General features: G+C 47.0%; 1 protein-coding gene across 1 annotated transcript in view; it reads right to left on the bottom strand.

Annotated features, from left to right (window-relative positions):
- LUZP1 (leucine zipper protein 1) overlaps nucleotides 1-22967 on the bottom strand; it is a 39136-nt gene that overhangs the window by 15483 nt on the left and 686 nt on the right. The gene's annotated exons all lie outside the window — the stretch shown is intronic.

A 22967-nucleotide genomic window follows, 5' to 3' on the forward strand; every position in this document is an offset into this window, starting at 1 on the left:
GAGGGATGTTGGGACTGAGTCACTGATCTCCTCTGTGGATGTCAGGAGAACTTGATTTAGGAGGAAACGCTCAAATCTTTGAATGAAGCAGAAAATTGAACTCAGTAATTAAATGTATGAATGAATTACTGGTGGTGTCCTTCAGGGGCTGACGATGTTTCATGTCTTTATTAACAACAGAGATGGATGTAGAACACTCCCAGCAAGTTCACGGATGATACTAGACTGGGAGGTGGGGAAAAGCCAGATGATATGCTGGAGCACCGGGCTGCTTCTCAGAGGGACCTTGACAAGCTGGAGAAAGGGGTGGACAGCAGCCTCAGCAAAATGAATTTCACTGAATTTCACTGAATTTTTAGAGTTGGAAGGGACCATAAAGATCATCTAGTCCAACTCCCCTGCTGAAGCAGGATTGCCCAGAGCATGTCAGAGCAGCCCTAGTCTGGTTCCTGTGGCAGCAGGACAGGCTAGGAATGGTGGCTAGAAAGCAGCTTCACAAAAAGGATCTGGGGAGTCTTGGAGAACAAAAAGTTGAACAGAGGTCAGCAGCGTGTTCTTCTGGCTGAGAAGGCCAACTATAGACTGGGCTGTGTCAGCAAGTGTGCAGCCAGCAGGTTGAGGGAGGTGAGCCTTCCCCTCTGGTTCTCATGAGGCCGTCTAGAATGCAGTGTGTAGTTTGGGACTGCCCGGTACAAGAAAGACACAGATGTACTGAGCAGAGTCCAGCAGAGGCCACCAGGATGGCCATGGGCAGAAGCAGTGGACATACAAGGAGACACTGAGGGAACTGGGTTTACTCAGCCTGAAGAAGAGAAGACAAAGACCTTTTGCTGCTTGCAGCTACTGAATGGGATGGTGTAGAGAAGACAGTCAGGCTCTCCTCTGAGGTACACAGTGAGAGAAACAAAAGATACAAGCTGCAAGAAGAAAAATTCCAAGTAGATATTAGGACTTCGCCCCAACACCGTGAGACTGGTCAAACACTGGCACAGGGTCCCAGAGAGGCTGTGGGACGTCCATCCATGGAGGTACTCGGGAGCTCTACTGGAGACAGCTCTGGAGCTCTCCAATGCCTCTCCAGCTGACATGATTTACTGCCAAAGATGAAAGAGGCTTAATCTACTTTGCTTAATAAGAAGGAGACCCAAAGCAACATCTTCTACAAACAAATATGTTGAGAGAAAGTACCATGAGAAGTCTTCTAGCAGAAGGCCCTCTTGGCATAGTCAGAACTAATCCCAGTGCTTGGAAGAAGAACCCTAAACAAATTAGTATTACAAATAAAGTGCACACGTACAAGATTGAGGGGAATCAGCCGATATAAAATACTATCTTAGATGCAGTGGCTGTTTTAAGCTGGTCATGCTTTGAGTGGGGGCTTGGACCAGAGACCTCCAGGGGCACTTCCAGCCTAAATTACTCTGCCTGTTCATGACTGTTCTCTGGTCTGTCACTGGTATCAAAATATTGAAGGAATGGTACAGGATTCAAACACTGGGACTATTATTAATGCTAATTAATATTGTTGAAGGATGTTTAAACAGGACTTGTTAAATAAATCTAGTAAGGCAATAATTTGCTCAGCTTGTAAAGGTACTGAACAATCTGACATGGATGTACGGACTTCAGATTTCTCTCTCTTTTTGGAAAGTGAGCAGTTCTCATCCTAGCTCCATTTTACATTTTTAGCAAAAAAAAAAAAAGCAAAAACAGGAAAAGAGGATGATAATTTTCACAAATAGCAACAAAACTGTGGTGATGGCAAATATAATAAGGACAGTCCTGTTAAACGGAGCCATCTGAGTCACTAATAAAGTGAGATCAAAGACTCTGAAGGGCTCTATCCTGGAAACACTGAAAGGGCTTAAATGGCCACAGCAGAAATCTTATCTACAAAAGCTGCTGCAGCTCAGATGCAGACCCTCTTGGCTGTATCAGCAGGAAATACTGAGCAGAAGTATGACAGTAGAAATGACATTATTTTCTATGCGTACTGGACTGTGTATTTACACACCCAAGTCTGACGCATCTCACCTTGCTTAAGTAGTGACACAGAGCAAGAGGGACACCTACAAATTGCTCTTGAGTCTTCTAGATTCAAAGAGAAAAGGACACTTGAGTGTCTTCATCAGACCTTTCCAGGGAGACAGGACTTTCCACAGAAGGAGAGGAATCACCCTTTCAGGGATCGTACTCTGATGATGAAGGGAACCTAGACATCAGCTCAGGAACAGATATCTGGATGGTAGTTGTCTCCCTTGGGAATGATGCCCCCTCTCTCCAGGGACCATGCATCAAAAACAGATGTGAAAAGTTTGGGAAAAGCTGAGGAAAGTTTTGGGAAAGCTCAGAAAAGTAGTCAGGACTGCTTTTTTACCCTTTAAAACTCTAAGAAATCACAGTTTTTCACCTGAACAACAGGGGCAATCCTGCATTAAGCCAAGAACCACAATAAAATCCATTTGGATTTGAGTTGTTCAAAAAACGCCCTTCCGATGAGACACGTAGAAGCCTGGGGAATCTCAAATTACCTATTAGTCAAAGCAAATATCGAGGCAAAATGTGAGGCCAGCAAACACCTACAGGGAGAAAAGATTTTCTCTGATCTAAAAGGTTTTTTATTATAGCACATTAGCACATTTCACAAGTGAAATGTGGCACACAATTTAACCAATTCACGGCAGTGAATCTACCAGCATTCACTATTTAAATTATTCATTCTGATTCTACTTTTCCCCATGGAGTTGTCATTGGGTTTTCTGGTCTTCCTCAACAAGAGTGTGTATGTCCTAACTTTATTTATGTTTATCATTATCAATTGTATCCTCCCCCTGTTTCGTACAGATTGTCTTTCAGGGCTTTTTTGGCTCTGCATGGTTTTGACCACGGCATCCTGTTTAACACCTGTGAGAATTCAGTATTCGGGACACTATTATTAGGGTATTTCCACAACTCTGAATTACCCTTCACGTTCTTAAATTTAATTTTTTCTCCATACTCAGTTTTGCTCATCATTATGTACAGTTTTATGAACACATTTCTTTAACAGCATCATTGGATATAACCTTCCATGGGACTATACTGTCTTTCTTGTTTGCACAAAACACACACAGTCAGTTCACAGCTGTGCATGGAGGTAAAAACCCTCTAGCTAGAAACACTTGTGCTAGCTGAAACACTTTATGAATTGGGAGATAACCATCTTTTATTTCAGGAACAGCAATTAAATGACTACTACTTGAGACCTATGCAGATAGTCTCTGCCAGAACTGCTCCTCTCCAGATGCACAGAAGCATCTTACCCTCCGTATCATGTTCCTTGACTTTTATTAAGAACCCCACAAGCTCTGTGTTTCACAATGTCCCCAACATAGCCGCATTGGCACCCACTCCTACTATGCTCTCAGCTATGCCAAGATAAAAATGCTGCAAGCTGCCATGTGTGTTTCTTGAGTGCTAGAAGACTCTGCTATCTCTCATGAGCACATTTTGCACTTAATCTTTGGGTTTTTTTGTCTTTTTGCTTGCTCTTTTACATTGATAATGCAACATACCTCACTGTGGTTGGGGGAGCCTGGGCCCTCAGTGACAGCACTGCTGGTCTTCCACAATATCCATCATCACAAGGATAACGTCACATCATAATATATTAAGTTTTAGCCTTACCTAATCCTAAAAATGAATGAGAATTATTAACGCATTGGCCAACAGCCAGTTTTTGTTCATTTCTTCTTTTGCTCTTGAAGCTGTAGGGGTTTCCAGTACACCCTGGAGAGCAGCACTCATCACAGGCAACAGAAAATCAATAGATACAAACACAGATATAATCAGAGATAAGAACAGCGATTTGCCCCATTGTAGTTGGAGTCCTTGGGGTCCCCCCCACTTCCAAATCCACGTGGGTTAAGAGTTTTGCCTTCCTCAGCTGACAGGTGGTCTAGTTTCAGGGGAGGAGCAGAGTGGGGCTATTGTCCATGCTCTCATGGATGGGGCATAAACCTTGTACTACTCCCTCCACCTCCCCAGATGCTGGGGTGAGCTTAGATCCTCCCTGTTCTGTTTTCTGCTAAATTCTTACTCAGAATACCCGTGGGAACTGTATATTTGCACTGAGCACAATGCTGGGAGTGTCTGCACACACCTGGGGAAAGGGAGCCTTAGGCAATGCAGGTCTCCAGACTATGTATTCAAATTGCTTTAGGAGGCTGACAGTCACTTCAGGCATAAGGACATCTCTGGAGACCTAGAGCAGCAAAACCCAGGGTAGCAAGGGAGTTCCTCTGAGCAACCGCACATGGCCGAGCAGGCCAGGGGGTAGTTGATTAGACTACAATCTGGTTCTAATGCACACTTTTCTACCTGAAGTATAGGTTAGGTGTGCTTGTTGGATTCTGCCCCATGTGCATATACATCTCCAGTTTTAATTAAAGTGTTTCTGGTATTGCACACATACGCAAGGGAGTGTGAGCATATCATGCTCAAATGCAGTAATGCTTCCGACGATTCATGCTTGTATCACAGCTCAACATGGTGACAGCATCAGCGGGATTTTTATTCCCTGCCGCAGAGTAGAATGGGCTGGGAGGAGTTCAGCATGTCATTCTTCATTTGTAAAGCAAAATTTCTCTGCCATTTTGTATAGAAAAGGGACATGGGTGTCACAAATTGCAGCAGATGAGGATACTATGCCAAAGCCTTCAGTCAGTTAAAGAATGCTAGACTAGAGATGTGAAATGAGACAGCAGCCAAAAACAACCACAGAGACCACAACATTCAAGGAGACTAAAACAAAGACACCGAATAGCATCTACAGCAAGTGTAGGAGACTGCAGCAGGCTCTGCAGATGCAGGAGAGGATCTGGCACATAACCAAGTCACACCGACCCTATGCCAACACTCTGATCACCCACTGAACTTCTCAGTGCTGCTCTCCTTCCAGCTTTACAAATGGAATTTCTCTACACAGAGCTGGCAGGGCCAGCGTGAAAGAAGCAGAGCATAAAGCCACCCCGAGTTGCTCATAGCAGATACTTTGAGCAGCACCAGGGTTTGAGTAGACACAGTCACTCTTTCTTTCCTGTGCACAGCAGAGATTTTGCTTTTCTCTACAAACCTGCTACCGCTCTCCTCTGGCTCCTCTTCGAAATCACTGCTTGCCTCACACTGTAAGGATTCATGAATAAAGGCTCACCAAGACCAGGTCTGACATTTGGTGACTTGGTGCAGAATCTTCCTTCCAGCAATACACGATGGTGTTAACCTGCACAAGCACCAAACAGAGGCCTGCAGCTGGTGGCATCCTTGCCCTGGGAACCCCACGGCAAGGAAGATGTTACCTGTACCCTGGAGCTCTTGATCAGAAATCAACTGATACTTTTAAAGCCCCTCAGCATGCTGCTCCTATCTACCAGGTATCAAAATATGCCTTGTACATGCAGCAGAGAAGTTACCTATTTTGACAAGCCTTATATTTCAACTCAGCAACACATTTTTATGTATTGTAGGCAAGCAGAAGAGTTGGTGGGACAGCTGGGGACCTCATTACATCATAGACCTCAAGAATTACCTTCCTGCCTTCTTCAGCTGTCTCAAGAAAAATGCCCCAATCCTGCAATAGAATCAAAGCTGAGGAAGGTGTTTTTCTTCTCTGACTCTGTCCCCCATGCTGCTACTAGTACTGTCCTCAGAAACAGATTTTACTGTCACATTCGATTTCACAAACACTATGCAGGCATCTCTTCAGTGAGTCACAAACTTGGCAGCATCCTGCGGATGGCATGGGAAAAGCAGCCCCAGCTCAGTGATGCCTTTGTAATATTTGTTGGACATGGAGGTCTTCCACCTCCTTCACCCCTCCACCCCTCCCTCCCACCTCTGTCAGGGTCAGCATCACAAGGGCTTCAGGGACCATGGCTGTCACCATCATTTCTCTTCACCCCCATAACATGTGCTAGTGTCAAGGTGCTGCCCGGAGCTGAACCACCCACAGGCTGGCTGAAAGCCAGAGAATTCAAACTTTAGGACAGCCACAGACTAACTAAAGTTTCCCAACTGTCCTGCCACGGGGCCAGGATTTTGTCTGTTACTGTTGTCTACTTTGTACCCAGTCGTCATTGTTTTTCATCTGTAATTCTTCAGCATTGCCTCTTTTGAGGAAAGGGACCTTGGACTCCTCAGGGATACTGCAGTATTCATGAAGACATTAGTTCAATGTTAGTAGCAGTAAAAAAACCCAGAGTATTCAAGGAAGAATGTAAACCAGGAGGGAAAACTACTGCCCAGCCTTGAGTGCTGCGGGCTTCTGGCTTGTCCATCTCAGAAAGGCTGCATGTGAGGAGACTGCCCAGGATCAGCCCCTCCAGCCTGAAACAGAGAGAGCTGATGCAGGGAGAAGGTACTAATACAGAGCCATAAAAATCAGAGAAGTAGAGGAAGTTGATGTTTGCTGCCATCCATTAAACACAAACTGACGGGCATCAGCTGAAACTACTGCGGGATGGTTCAGAGCAAGCAGCAAAACTGTGGGAAATCACCACTTGCAGGGTAAGTTTATACGGATCCAGAAAATTATTAGAAAAATTCATGGAAGAAAATTTCAAAGATTATTAAATACAAAGAACACAAAGTCCTATAACTTAGGAGGTCCCTGGAAGTGGGCAAGGGGGAAAACCATACTGTACATTAGCTATTCTCATGCTCGTCCCCAACATCTGCTTTTGGCCACTGGTGCAGTTAGGATGCTGAGGAGATGGGCACCTTGGTCCGACCAACAGTGTTCCTTTTCTTCTCTCCCACATCATTTCAGTCGTCTACCTCTCTCCACTTCTCAAACTTTCATTTTCCCCAGATATTTAGCATACGGTAGGAGCTCTTCTCAGACCCATCTTCCACATCATCACTCTAACAAGCTGCCTTCTACACTTGCTATTCTAACCTCTTAATCTGGCCACCACAAATCTTACCCTTCAAGCACAGCTCTACTCCCTCCACTCCTTCATTTTTGCAAGTGCTAAAACGAAAGCTTTTCAGCTCCCTTACACCCGCCACAAGAACAGCTTGGGGAGTTGCCATAACTACTGGCTGCCCTGAACTACTGCAGATACTGAACCATCTGCTTTCGGCCTTGGACAGAAGCGAAAGGGCAGACAGGCAACCAGCCTGTGTGTGGGTGCCTGCCAAGCCTTGGCACAGAAATGCAATTCAGCAAACTCCCAGCAGACCTCAAAAGCTGGGACAGAGCAGAGTTTTGGAAAAAGGAAGCATACAGGCCCAAAAGAAGCTACACTTCACATCTGCACCAGCATCTGGAGGCCAAGACAGCAATGTAGCTACAGGGCAAAGCCATATGGGGAGACTAAGTAGAAAACAACCACCTAATGTCTCCTACTGTGCTGTTCCACAGTGCAATTAGAGAACAATGGGACGCACCTCTCATCCCCACCCACGCAGCCCCAGCTATCCTCAGTGTTCAACGAGACACTGCGTACTCCTAGCTTTCTAATGCATGCCCCATTTTTTTTCCCTAGGACCAGTAGGGCTGTTGTCATCATCATTTGAAGTGTATTTCAGAAGAAAGTGGTAGCTCTGCTAATCATCCGGAAATGCATGGTCCCAGGCTGCCTGCTCTGAAAAGCCACAGCGGCATGTTCAATTCACCCTAAAAAGGCTGTAGGGCATCACACTGAACTCCAACTCACTGCAATTGGGCTTCCCCAGCAGCACTTACTGGTCTTTTGATGCACTGCTGCACAGCTAGTTCCATGGCCTATTGTCAATATTGTTTTGGACATCCCACTGAAATAAAGCAGCATTTGAAAAAATGGTTCTCTGGCCCTCAAATCATACAATAACGCTCCAGAAGGAAGCTGGCACTTTCCAGGTTTTTGACCTAATCTACCCAAGGAGGTACCCTTTGATAATATTTATTCAAGGATTCCCCCAGTCCTCTTTCTTCCACTGCCCATTTGTCACAAGGTTTACAAGTTGTCTTTCCTGAGGTCCATAATCCAATGAAAATACAAGTTTCCTTCCTTGTGTTGCAATTTGGATTCCTATACTTTGCTCTGCTTCAGCCATTTAAACAAGTCTGCTGCTGCTTACTCAGGGATGTCCCAAACTGTCCTAACGCTGCAGCAACTGGAGCCGGGCATGCTGGCTGAGCTCGATCTGATGCCTTCTCACTCCCAGCTGCATATTCCCCCTGCTATGCACACTCACACGCTCCTATCCCAAGCATTCACACAAGAGTAATCTGGGCTAAAACTAACCTCATTAAGGTAAGAAATAGTGGACAGAAAAATGTTTGTCCCAGCACAAAAGAGTACAAGGTACAAACAAGGGTGAAAGTGAGCAGCACAGGAGCAAGGAAGGAAGAGGCAGAGGAAGGCATTTCTCCACCAGTGAGACTTCTGACTGCCCACAGCTGCCAAGAGCATTTCTTAAGAAATACAGTAACAGAGGTCTCATTAGCTGCCACCTACATAAACACTTCCACAGAAATGGGTTTACCTCCAGAAAGCTTCATGGATCTGCACTTCAACTCTGAACTCTCACCTTCCTGGAGAAGCCAGCTCTCCCACGTGACTCTGGCAATGCAGGACCTGGCCTCGCTGCCACCCTACATCAACACATTCCTCCACCACGTTAGTAAAAGCAGCTAAAGACACTCTGAGCTCAGGGTCATAGAGGCAAAGGCTAACTGAAGATCTATGGAAGGACCTTACAAGTCTCATGCAGGAACTACTTACCACAAATTTTCCCTGTTTCTACTCTCTTCCCTAGGGTCCTATTCTCAGCCACTGCAAAAATACCGGTCTAGATACACTTGTGGTCTGACCCAGGACAAGTGTAACGGCCTTGGGTATGACAGTCAAGCCCAGCTTATAATCATAAAAGAAGGAAAAGATCTGTCCTGCTAGATTTGCATCAGGAGTTGGGTGAAAAAAAGATTATAGCAGAGATGGAAACCACGGATAGTGGCTCTTCATTGTCAGGTCCCTGCCCTCTCCAGCAAGCGGCAGCTACGCTTTGCTTTATGGCTTTGACCAGATGTAAAAAGCCTTGAATCCCACATTGCACAACAGTGCGGCTTAACAGTAAAGGTAAAGAATGGGTTCATCTCATCCACACATCAGCCTTCAGCACACTCCTGGAGGCAAGCAGAGCTACAAGGTGAAGCCAAAGCAAAGCCAGCATCCAGGTCTGCTGGTAAATCCTCTGATCCTGAAGCTGTCACAGAAGGTGACACAGGTGACCTGCTCCCATCCTTGATATTTTAAATTCTGAGAGGTCTGTGCATGGCTAGACAACTCAAATACGCTGTCTGGGGCTGGACATGTGTAGTTTTGTGCTCACTTCTGTGTTGTTCAGCGTCTGCTGTTTCAGAAGGTCTTTGACTCCACACTTGCCCAGAGGTGGAAGCCCTGCAAGGAGGCAGCAACATGTAATTTCACAGAGGGAATGTTCTGGTCTCGTGTCACAACTCAAGACAGAGCTGTCAACAGATTATTTAACAACTTGATTTGCATCTTCTGGTTTTGTTTTTTTGTTTGTTTTGTTTTGTTTTTAAGCAGGTAGTTTTGTGCCAGCCTCAATGAACAAGACTGTTCATCATCAAGAGCAACATATAATCCTGCTATGTAGCATAAGCTCTGATAAAGGAGACTGATCCCAGGTTAGGGAGGTTCTCATCTCTGAAACCAAGCTGAAGGTAGAGTCTGAAGTATAAAGAACATAAGCTTGCAAAAATGGAGAAAGAACTGGGACATTCAAATTCGTAACTGGGCTGGTAACTACTTGAATCCTTGTTAAACTGGGTAAGAGTCACACTGAATAGCTGAAGAAGCAGTAATATGAGGTATCTTGACTTTATTAAAGCTTTTGACTGTCTTCCATGTGGATTCCCATAAGCAGAGTAGGGAAACACATGTCTAGATGAAACCACAATGAGCAAGAAAGCCCAGGACTCTCTGAAACTGTCCCCTGACCCAGTGTGAAAATGAGAAGCCTTTTCAATAATAAAAAAGATGGTAAGAACTCTTATGGGAGGTCAGACAAAGGTCTGTGTGTAGCCCAAAATCTGCCTCTGAAGATCACCAGCAATAGGTGTTGGGGGAAACATATAAGAAACACGACAAACAGCGATCCTCCTTATGTTTTCCTATTACAACCCCTCCATATCATCTGTTGAGCAGTTTCATTAGCAGCACAGGTACTGGAGTGGAAAGGAGACTGAGACAACATAGAGATGCCACCAAGCTGAGAGCAATGGTGAGCCCAGAACAGAGAATAACCCTGACACACAGGAAGAATACTTCAGAACCCAAGCCAAAACTCACCCCAGGCCAAGTCCTGCACCACAGGCAAGTAAACCACACAAACAGAGAATGGATGGACTCACAGCAGAAAGCAAATACAGAGATAAAAGCAGGCTTCCACCTACCTACAGGGTCATCTTTTGTGAAAAAGGCAAGTCACGCTCTGGACGCATTAAGACCAGAGCTGTACACACAGCAGGTGAAGTAATTTTTCCGTTTTTCTGAGGACTTTGGGCCCTGAGACACAATATTGTCTTCAGGGCTCAGCTACAGGGCCACACAAAGGGTTCACTGAGGCATCATTGTGTCACCCAAGAATAGGCCAGAGACAGCAGGTAGCCCTGTGCTGCACTGAAGATGCAGCCACAGTGCTGCTCCAGGCTCAGATGCACAGCTCGCTTCACAAGCCACCCATGGTGCTCCTCGCTGGCTCACTCCCATGTCCCTCTCACAGCCCACCTGGATGCCAGGCTCAGCCACTCGCAGCAGCGAGCCCAGCCTCAGCACCAAGTGCCCCACTCAGCTGCAGTGCCACACCATCACAGGTAGCCAAGAGGCTGCCGAAAACCGAAGGTGAGCAAGACAGCCCTCCCGGCCCTGCTACTCTGGCAAATGTGACTGCCTGACCTCAAGATCCTACCCAGCCCTACCTTTGTACAGTTTGAGGAAAGAACCTGGCTTAGCTCTCTGCTTGAACAGTCCATCTCCTTGGACAGTAACTGTGTCCCCAAAATTTCGCCTTCTAAAGCAGTGCATTCGATATAAGAGTGTCCAGGAACCTTCCACAGATAAAAAAAAGGAAAGCAGGCAGCACTGTCAGATAATTGTTCACCTGATCCCTGTTAGCTGCCTAAGGCCAGGTGGATGAATGGCCCCTTGGAGACTGCACTGTCATCCCACTGACCAAAGAGAGCACTTAAGGGCACACCCTGTATCAGTAGGTGAGCCTTGCTTAGGTCTGCCCTCTGCCCCAAGGCCAACTAGTATGGAACGAGCCCCCCCTGCCCTATTAAATCTGCTTTGCCTCCAAATGAGACTGTCCTTGCCATCCCCAAGAGATGCCCAGGAAGGTTGAGGCCAAGCCATGCCAAGAACTGTACAAGCATAACGCGGTATTGATGATGGTGATCCATGGCTCAGGATTGTACTCTAGCACTCCTTAGTATTAGCAGGGAAAATCTTTTGGGAACAGCTTAGACAAATGGCCAACTTTAAGCTATATTTGGGAAAGGTGTGCTGTCCCCTCTGCACACCTTGCCCTGCGCTTCCTTCCCTTCCATGCAAGCAGGAACTCGTTCTGAACAGGCCTGGCAGGCATCACACAAGACCCTCAGACCAACCGCACAGCAGCACAAGGAAATAAAATGCGACCTGGATTAAAAATGATCATTCAGATTTTAATTTTTCATTAATCTTTACTAATAGCCCTTTAACTCAATAACCCTCAGCAGACATCTGGGTCTAATTACTCTGATAAAATTCAATATTCAAGCATAAGGCCAGTTTTAACTGCTGTCTTGTAGGTCCACTTTATAAACCATTAGCATTGCTATCCACCCACTGAACAGAACAGCCCTGCTACTAGAAAGAAACACGATCATCAAAATCACCCAAATCAGTAGAAGTTTTACCCCAAGTCTCTGGAAAGTTGCTCTACTTAGGGGATGCTTCTTCAGGGTACTCTTGGCTCATCTGTGAGAAGCTTGCCCTAGCCTAGCTGACATCTGACACAGCCTCCCTGATGCAAATTCAACACTTGCCCTGCTTAGTGCAGATGCAGACAATGAAATTGCTGGGACCATTTTAGGACACTAAATCCTATGTATGGGGTGCATGGACAGCAGTGCTTTCACAGGTGTGCTCAGCAGCCTGCCCTGCCTTGCACTTGCAGCCAAAGCGCACGAGGCTGACTGAAGGCTGCAATTAGTAGCAATTCAGACTTGTGGAAGGGCCCCCGAGGAAGCCAGGAAAGATGAATCAGGTTACAGGTGCCACTGCTGTTGCTCCTGGAGCAAACCAGGGTTTAGACTAGAACTGTAAACTTTGAATGCCAGGGCTGTGTCTTTACAGGAGCCTGCAGTGCCCTGCATAAGTCCATGCTGGCAGTGGCAGGACTGCAGCAGCTCACGCGCATGCTGGAGTCCAGCAGCACCAGAAATGCTGTGTGACTGCAGCTTTTGGACCAGCATTTGTTAGAGATGGAAGAGAGCAGCAGCATCCCTCAGCTCAGCTGGCTGGGAAACAGCCAGAAGTGGACAGCTGTTTGAAATGCCTCTGGCATGAGGGCTGCAGGGCTTGGGTTACACCATGCAGCCCACCTGCAGGACTCCCCTGCACCGGCAGCATCATTGTGGGCTCGAAATCAACCTTTTGGCACAGGGAGGAGACTGTCTCCTATGTGCTCCTTTTGCAATCCATGAAATCCACACCCAGCTCTGAAGCAAGGCCTTGGGTGCTGTTACTAAGCCCAGGCTCCATGACCAGCTCACAGTCTCTTCCAGAGGTGCTCAGGGCGGGCAGCAGGGAGCAGCCAGCGGAGCCCATCAAGCCCCTTGCGGGCCGGCGGGAAGGCGGGCAGGCGGGCAAGATGAGGCACGATGCACCAAGCAGGAAGCCCTGCGTTAGCACCGGTTACCCCACCCACCGCACACACTGACTCACTGGCAACGTGGCCAAAGCCTGTGTTATTTCTCCCCCAAGTCATTTGAACTAGGTGGACCTCAGGCACAGTGTTTCACAATGCTTTGCACAGGTAAATGAAGGCTGGCTGGCTAACTAACACAGTGCAAGTAATCTCCAAATCCTTCATGGCCTCCCAACACAAACTCTCAGGAGCTCTGTCCCCTGACTGTACCACAAGTATTAATTGTGATCACTTATAACAATAGGCATTTTTTTTACTGCAAACTCCCACCCTGCAGCTTCAGAATATATCCTTTTTGTTCACTGACAAGTGCAAAGTCAAATGAAAGGAGGTATTCAGGAGCTTATGTCACTCTCTTAAATATGATTTTTTCAGAGAAGACAGCTGGGTGGATTGGAAGACTGTAACAAGACTGTTTTGTGTTCAATTTATTGCTGAAAATACCCTCAGGTAACAAAAAAGTAAATAAAAATAACTTTTAATAACAGATCACAGCCTGGACTTTTTAAGGAATACGCTTGTTAGTGAGAGCGCACTTGTAGCTGTGGGGACTTAAACACATTAACCTCAAAATTCATACTCCATGGAGAAAGGGAAGGCTCTGAGACAAGCTGCCAGGATGGTGTTATGACACTGCTCAGTCGTGCCATTGAAAACAGCCCACTTAAAACCATTGATGAATTTATGGACAGAATATTTTCACCTGCAGGCTGAGTGTCTCAAAAGGACAACAGGGATTTCACACACAGGGCATACAGCATTGCACCAGAAGCTGGGCAAATGGCCCACAAAGGTGAGCGCATCTCACTACACTGGCAGGCAGAGCCCAGCCACGTGTGCTGCACTACAGATGCTGCTCTGGGCTAAGAGCTGTGAGGGAAGACTCAATGTTGTCCATGAGTTAGAGGTCCAAGGTCTGGTGACTGGCTGGGGGATTCAGCAGCCACTGTTCTGATTCTCCTTACCGCAGACAGCAGAGGGGTACCTGGCCTCTGCTCCCTCTTCCCAGAAACAGGCAGGAGTTATTCCCCGTTCGCTTGCATAAAGTGACTCCTTTGATTAGGGTGGGCACTGACACAGCAGAGGAATAACCATAACTTCCCGGGGAGAAGATCATCCTCAGCATCCAGCTGCCTTTTTAGGTATGCAGCTAATAAGTTGTTTGGGCTTAGAAGTATAGGGACAGGATTTCCAGCAGGAAGGTGGCAAGCAGCACTTCGCCCACAGACAGGGATGAACGCATCACCGACTTCAAAGATTATCCAGCTTCTACCAGCCTCTTGTCCATAGGGCATGAAAGGGTTAAAGATGTCAACCAATTCATGACTATCACGGGAAAACTTTGTTCAAAATTCTCAGTTTCATGCTACTAGAAAACCAACAATCTTGAAATACCCCATATTAACAAGAAGGAGCCAGTTCTATAGGGCAGCTTGCATTTGCTTTTAAGTCCACTAGTGTCTAATGGGCAATGGACAACAGGTACTCTGGACAGAAGACAGACAAATTCTATGGCTCCTGAAGCACAAGTATTCCTGCAAGCATTACAAAAGATGCCAATGAGGAAATCTGCAGGCTTAATGCCAAGCATTAATTTATCTGAATCCCATCCTAAATGAAGATCAGAGCCAAGAGGGCATATGCTTTTCTTACAGCACATTCAAGCAAGTGGAGAGTGAAAAATAGAGCATAAGCCACAAATGGCAGCACAGGGTCTCCCTCCAGCACTTTACCACGGCTTGGCTGGCTAACCTTGCTCCCTGGCGTTATCTGTTTTCCCCTTGTACTCCCTAGACTGAAGGAAGGAAGGATGTTTCACTGGAAGGAAGGACTGGCTTGGCTGTACTTAGATGGTACCATGCCACTTCCCACAGCAGGCTGTTCCCTTCTATAGAGGGAAAGACTGCGAAATCCACATTTTTTGTCTCATCTTGGTTGCCAGTAAGGGGATAAAGTTAACCCCAAGTATCACAGAACCTAGTCGAGCTCCCACTCCGAGCAAAAGCTAGAGCACGTTGCTCAGCACTGCATCAAGGTGTGAAAATCTCCAAGGTCAGAGATGCCACAACCCCTTGGGCCCTGTTCCTGTGTCAGACCAATCTCATGGCGAAAATTATTTTCCTTTACATCGAGTCAGAATTTAACATGTTGCACCTTCCTGCACTTGGGTTGGGGTGATCTCCAGCATCAGCACAGGCTGGGGGATGAACAAATTTAAAGTAGCCCTGCAGAGAAAGACTTAGGGGTACTGGTGGATGAAAAATTGGACAGCCAGCAACGTGTGCTGGCAGCCCAGAAAGCCAACCATATCCTGGGCTGCATCCTCAGCAGCGTGGCCAGCAGGGCGAGGGAGGGGATTCTGCCTCTCCGCTCTGGGGAGACACCCCCCCCCAGTGCTGCCTCCAGCTCTGGGGTCCCCAGAAAGACTGGAGAGGGTCCACGGGAGGTCACAAAAATGATCCAAGGGCTGGAACACCTCTCCTGTGAAGAAAGGCTGAGAGAATTGGAGTTGTTTGGCCTGGAGAAGGAAAGGCTCTGGGGAAACCTTGTTGTGGCCTTTCAATATATAAGGGGAGTTTGTAAGAAAGAGAGAGACTTTTAAACGTGGCCTGTAGTGACACAACAAGGGGTAATGGTTTCAAACTGAAAGAGTGTCACTTTAGCTTAGAATCATAGAATCATAGGTTGGAAGGGATCATCGAGTCCAACCATCAACCTAACACTGACAAAACCACCACTAAACCATGTCGCTAAGCACCACTTCTATCCATCTTTTAAATACCTCCAGGGATAGCTTGGACATTAGGAAAAATTTTCTTTACGATGAGGTGATTGAGACACTGGACCAGGTTGCTCAGAGAAGCTGTGGATGCCCCATCATTGGAAGTGTTCAAGGTCAGGTTGGATGGGGCTCTGAGCAACCTGATAGAGTGAAAGATCCATCTGACTCTCATGACACTTCAGACACCACCTCACCAGTACCGAGCAGAAGAGAATAGCCTTCTCCTTTGACCTGCCCACTGTGCTGTCACTCACGCAGCCCCACAGGCAGTCACTGCCATGCCCATCATGCTTTGCTGACCCTGACCAGCTTGTTGCCACCAGCCCTGCTTTTGCAGAGGAGAGGTGCCCTGCGTGCCCCACCAGCTCACAAAAAGCACAGCTGGGCTCTGAGGCAAGAACTGCACTGAGCACTCCCAGCCACATGCTCCAGCAGTCACTGGAGGCACATGGGCAGAAATCTCTAAGAAAAGAGGAAAGGAAGAAAAGGAAAAAAAAAAGGGGGGGGGGGGGGGGGGCGGGAATGGAGGGGTGGGGGGTGGGGGGAAGAGCACTGCTCTGCAAATCAGCTCAAAACGTAGGCGGCAGAGGAAAAAGTGAATGGAGATGGTGTGTGAGTAAGGGCTTGGGAGCATGTTTCTGTTGAAAGACAGTCAGGGAAAGCAAGCTAGAGAATGGGGCTTGCCACTACTGCAGGGGAGGTGCAGGGAAGGTGACCCAGGCTCAAGGAGTGTTGCGTGGCAATCAAGGCACCACACAGCAAACAAGGTGCCACACAGGCACAACTGTTTTTCTGTACTCAGCAGTTGCTATTTTACTCTGCTTGTGCCTAAAATCAGCCTCATATCCACTGCTGTTTAACACTCAGCTTATCAGGACCTCCTTTCCTGTCTATGCTCTGCAGACTAAGCACCCAAGGAGCCCCCTCCATCTTCCAATCACCGCAGGAAGCCAGCCCCTCCACTTCCATAGCAGGTTGCTCCCGCATTCACCTTCAAACACACAGTTTCATAGCTTTCCCAAAACACTGATGATACTCACTCTCCCCTTCACTGTACCTCTGTGAGAGTTCCTTTCAGGCAAAAAGAAACGCTCTATTCCAAACCATGTTTCTTGTTGCTACGCTTTGCTGAACGCAAAAAGCTACGGCAACATCCAGAGAATTTAAGAACATATGCAGGCAGTTTGTAATATACTACAGCCAAATCTCACATAGAAACATCAACACCCACATGTTTCACAGGATACTTTTATGCTAAGACATTAATCACACTCAACAACATTAAAACCAATCCCAAACAGTAGCTATACAGAATGGCACATAAACAATGGAGTGAGAAATTTTCATTAGGATTTCTCGACTGCTCCAAGTTCAAATTCTCACCACAATGCAGTACTAGCAGTTATTTATTATCACAGAGGAATTATTGTTCTCCAGTAAAAACAGATATATCTCCAAATGATTCACACTACCTGAGGAATTAATGTTTTTTCAGCTCTGTTCCAGATCCTAGGTCAGGAATCTCCTTTCTATCTGGTAAATTCCACTAAGATATCACATGTAACAACAAGTTCCTGAAGCAGTTTCATCAGATTTTCCCTTTAAGGTAATCGACTGCACTCCCACGTGAGGCACAGGCACCTCAAAGGCACAAGCAGCTGAAAGTGCTGCAGTGGAATCAGATGATCAGCTCAAGCTTGGAGCCTCTGCAGCCTCCTCTCAGCTTCGGAAACATATCCTGCGATTTTCAAACCAACCCAATGGGGAAGCCACAAGCCAGTGCTATAGCTTAAAACCCAGATAATGCAATTTATGTATTTTAAAAAAACCCAGATAAAAGCAATTTATGTAAAAGCAATTTTGAGAATGAACGTGAGAACAAAGTCTGACAGATTCTGCTGCAACACGTAACGTGGATGCAGCACTGCAGCAAATTCTGTCACTCCCAGCTGTGCGATGCGGTACGGCATGCAGCACGGCGTGGCAGAGCTGACAACAGCAGGAGGCAGAGTAATGCTGCCAGGTGCCCACACTGCACAGCCTTGAGCTGTTTTACCTTTCTGCAAGTGTACACGACAGGAAAACGTGAAAAGTAAACATTCAAGCTAAAGAGAAACATGCTCCAGCTAATTAAAGAGCTGCTTGAGCTTATGGCCATTGTAATCAGTCACACAAAAAGGCACACTCTCAGCTTAGGTTGAAGCTACCACTTTTGAGGTCAATCAGAACACTGCAACACATATATGAAAAGCATGGACACAGGTCGAACCATGTTACACAACGCGCTTGCTCTTTCACCCCTACTTCACCCTTTCCTACTGTGGCATTTGCACTTCCACAACGCAGCGTGCTTGCTGCTGCCTACTCCAGCACCCTCGGAGTAGCTGCGAGCAGTTGATGATGGGATGACCTGTTGTTGTTCCTGCTGGCTCCCAGAGTGGGAGCGGGGCTGTCCTGCAGCAGAGGTGCTGTGCTACCAGAAAGCATGTTCCTCAGCCAGTGCCTTGCCGTGAGGCAGGCCAGGCAGCCCTCGCACATCACCTACTTACAGCAGCAGATGCTTTTCTCTCCTACCGTGCAGTCTGACACATGAGCCCCAAGCTTCAGGGCTTTTGTAATATTAACCACCAAAGCCAATTCCTACCAGGGCTAAGAAAGCATTTCTCATCTCCTGCTGCTCCGCTTTTTCAAAGGCACGCAGCGCACACTCAAGGACATGTGTCTGGTCTTAGCCACAACGTTCTTTGCAGCGTGTCTGAATGAAATCTGTCCTGCTACTTCTGAGCCAAACGATCACAAATCCAACCAAAGAACGTTGGTTTTCATGGCAAAAAGTCTTATTTAAATTCACCAACGCCTCCCCCAACCATCAAGTTTGCAACTTGAAATCACAAACCTCAAAAATGGCTAAGTTAATGAGTTAATTTGATACTAAGTGAGGTTTGATACTATGGCCTGGGCTGTATGGCAGGTCAAACTATGACTTAATCTTTGACTTAAAAACCAATTAGCTAAGTAAATTCAGAACTATAAATGTTTACATGCAGGGGCTAGTCCATGCAGTACTGATTAAAATCGTTAAAGCCTACACTTTCCCCTTCATGACTGGAAAGAGCAAAACCACTACACATTCCTCCCAAACCAGGGCAGACAGTGAGGGGGTGGTGAGGGAGCACCCACACTTCGCAGCGCAAGTCCCACCCCGCTTCCTCCTGGAGCACCCAGAAGTGGGATCTGCCCACAGAGCCGGGCCAGCCTGCCCTCGTCTGCCGCCAAGAGAAGACGAGGGCTGGCACCCAGCATGGCTGGGTTATGGACAAACGGTTCCCTGAGGGCCAGGACAGCACAGGGGATGAGGGGCTCAGGATGGCTGAAGTAACACTGTGGCGGGCCAAGGAGCAGCAGTACAGAAACTTCCAGCTCACAGAAAGTATTTACACAGGTGAGACCAGTGCACTTTGCCAGCCCAAGTTCAATACAGCTGATCAGACCCCGAACAATACTGCTCGAATGTTACTTTGAGAAGATGATATTTGAGATTTGCCCAATCCAGTAAAGCTCTGACAAACAGAGCCAAAATTGTTGGGATTTAATAAATACAGGAAACTTTTGCATTGAAGTCCTCTAAACATGGTGTCAGTACTGCTGCTGCCCAAACCTGAGCAGTGCTTTGTGCGAGCAGGAACTTTGCAAAGGCAGCACATCCAAAGTCACCATGAAAGCAAGACAGCGGCAGAGATACAAACACAGGCAGCAATGAATGTGCCCAGGGGATGATATCACTGCATAAGTGACCTCACAGACTTTGGACTAGATCCTCAGACTGAAGTTTTACAGTCATTGTTAGGTAGCCCTGCACTGCGCCTGCCCTCTTCTAGCCCCACGCTCCCTTGCCCTGACCAGACAAAACCAACCCTGCAGCCAGGCTGGGAATTAGGGAGGGTTAAAGGCGGTGGGGAGGAAGCTGATGGTTAATTTCACATGGCTGCATGGAGTTTGCATTTGCTGGGATAGGGCTGGAAAGGGCACCCAGAGGAGAAAACAGCTGGGATGAGGGGAAAGGCAAATGCACCCTCTCCAGCCACAGTGCCACCTGCACTGATGCAGCGCTGCCCGAAGCTGTGGCTGGAGAGGATGTGAAAATCTCCGTCTCTCCTCCAAGTTGACAGAGCTGCAGCAGTGAGCAGCAGCTCTCATCTGCCCAGTGCCACACAGAAACAAACTTAGCCGCTGATGTTTCCTTACACTATAGCTCTGTATTTTGGCAATTCCTAAGCAAATAAATTATCCATTTTGTTCCTAGGGCTATTGGTGTGGACCCTAATGGGTACCACCATCAGCTGAGCTTAACCAGCTCTCACGGCAAAAGGCTGTATAGCAGGCTGATTGCTAAGTATAATATTAAAACCCATTTTCTAAACAGCCCTTTACTGTGCATTCACCTTTCCGGATTGTGTTTCTGTGAGAACCTCAAATGTTCAGGAATGCAAACGTTAAATTTACTGCACAACCACTGCAAGAAAGCACCGAAATAGTCTCAGCTCTGTTTGACAGAGAAGGAAACAGAAACTGGCCATGGAGGGTGATTATGCTCCTGTGCACACTGCTGGTGCGCTCAGGCAAGGCTGCTTGTTGCACCTGCATATCTTACTCCACCCTGGGAGGGTTAAAGAACACAGGGCTGAACTGTGCCTTACAACCCCTTATCTGCCCAGATTAGGGCCTGGGAAGAGGAAGATCGCTACCAAAACCTACAAAGACAAAGCCAGAGACACAAAAAGATTAAGGCCTGAACTGCCATATTTCGGTGGCTGACATCCAATGCCACACTTCGTATTGGATAATTTAAAAAATGCTTTGATTTTCAGGCTGCTGAATCAACCCAAACTTCACTGACTCTGTGGGAATGACCTGCCTGCAGTGCCTTCTCGTAGTCAGGGTGGTTATGAAAGTTCCTAAATCTGGCGAATTAAAGGCAAGCCATTTATGGGTTTTCCACCAAAACCTGATTCTCCCACCAACTCTAAACTCTGAAATCCAGAGAGATATGACTGTCCACAGTATCTGCAGGGGGTGGCCGCAGCCACCACCAGCAGAAGGCTGCCTTTCCGTTAGTCTGGTAAAAAGCTGAGTTTGGACAGGGAGATGAATCCCACCTCTCCACAGAGAAGAGGAGATCAAATTAAGGGACTCAAAGCCCTCCAAAGACGTAGCCTGCCTAAAGCAGAGGGAATAACAGTATGGAAGGGTGAAGCAGACCACCAGCACCAGGGATGCAGGAATTGCTGGCAACCCTCACTTGCCCATCAGCTCTCACCAAGCATTTAAACACTCGTGCTTTCTTATTCACATATGCAGATCCAAATATTACACAAGGCAAAATGACTGTACAATAGTCCTTAGACTTGTGAAGATGTCACTAACAAAGCCATAACCACCACAAGTAGCGCCCTCCCTTCCAATACATTTTAAGGGTTCCTATGACCTGCACTGCACTAGTTAGTGCAAAACATATTATTGCTACTAATCAGCCCCATCATGCGAATCTTCCAATCCAAATGGCTTCCTAAAAACATTAGTTGCTTCATTTTAATGTAACGATTTTATCAAAATTGTCCTATTTTTTTATTTGGCTCAGTCATGCCAGCCACACTTTCTGAAAAGCCTCGATGAGGAAGGAGGCACATATTGTCTGGTTCCTCACCGACCGCAGCCCTCGATGGAAGGAAGGGTTTAGCACAACCTCAGAGTGCCTGTGTTACAGTAAGGTCATGCTCAAAGATGTAATCACCAACCCATTTTAACAAACAAAATAATGTGGTCTAGATTCTAAGGCATACCAGGCTTTTAAACATTACCATTTCTGGTAATAGCCACATTTGAGAGTATTTTTTTAACAAAAGCTATTTTTGTCTACACATCCTAACTCATGTTAAATAAATTCAGTAACTTACTCTCAGTTGGGTCAAATTTTCAGAGCACAGAGGAAGACAGAGAGCTAGTGAAGACTCCACATTGCTGTAACTTATTTTGACCTCCTAGAAAGTACAAATCGGTCAGATTGACCTGTACCGGGGTGAAGAAACTTTACCATTTATAGGATTTGGGGATGCTGAGGCTGAAGGCCTGCTCCGGGCAGGCACAGGGTTTAGTTAACGGGGTCCTGCCTACTCTTGAATTGCTCCGTTCTCCCACACCCCCATAACCCAATCCACTCCTGCATGCAGGAGCTTTCAGCCACACATTCAAAAGAAACGCAGCACCCGGCTCTCCAAGCCCTCCTCCTCCCCGCAGTGCCTGGCCTGGCACAGAGGGCTGGCTGCCCCAGCTGCCCTGCCTTGCTCCTGGCCAGGGGTCCTGCACCCCATTGCTCCCTCGGGGTGGCGGTCAGCCTGGCAGCCACTGCCAACTGTTTTCTGCTGTCCTTACCACCGCAGAGCTGATACAATGCAGGAATTATGCTCCTGCGAGTGCTGCGGACACGAGACAGCCACGGAGCACGCTGCCTCTAGCGAAACGCACCGGCTGGCCATAGGCTGCATGAACTGACCAGAGCACATAGCTGTAGGTTTGGAACTCACACAGAGAGCAGTAGCACTGAGGAACACTGTCCCTCCTCGTGATCCAGCAGATGCATATCTCTGCCAAGAGACTGTAGGCATGTGGTAAGTAACTGCATTTTTTTCCCAAAGCTCTGAATTACTGAGACTACTCCAGGGTTGTAAAAATACTTCCCCCTTTGGCTGTCATGGATGTGTGGGACCGTGCGGGGAGGTGCTTGCCCTCAGCTGGAGACTTGATAAGGAACAACCCCAACGCAGGCTGCAATGACGAGCACTCTTTCCTGTGATTTTTGTGGAAGACTTTAACAGAATTTACACAACAATTAAAATCTAATCCCACTGCACCTAACTCGAATGTGCCAATTAGTTAAGATGGTCACTTTAACTTGTGTTTAATTGGTTTTAAGGCTTCAGATGTAGCATTAGAAGATAAAAAGAAAAATGCAGATTTGCAATGAAAGTGCGGTCACCAAGGACAACCACCAAATGTCTGCAACTCCACTTGCTTCGCACACCAGCATGAGGGACACCCGGCAAAGCCAAATGTGGTACTTTTAAGAAATTTTATGAAGAGAAAAAGGAAGGTTTCACAATGCTCCATCAATGAATTCCCTCACGATGGGGGAGCAAAGAAGGCTAAAGTGATTAACAAAGGCAGAGCA

This window comes from Numenius arquata, chromosome 21 (assembly GCF_964106895.1).
Source record: "Numenius arquata chromosome 21, bNumArq3.hap1.1, whole genome shotgun sequence".
Taxonomy (NCBI): domain Eukaryota; kingdom Metazoa; phylum Chordata; class Aves; order Charadriiformes; family Scolopacidae; genus Numenius; species Numenius arquata.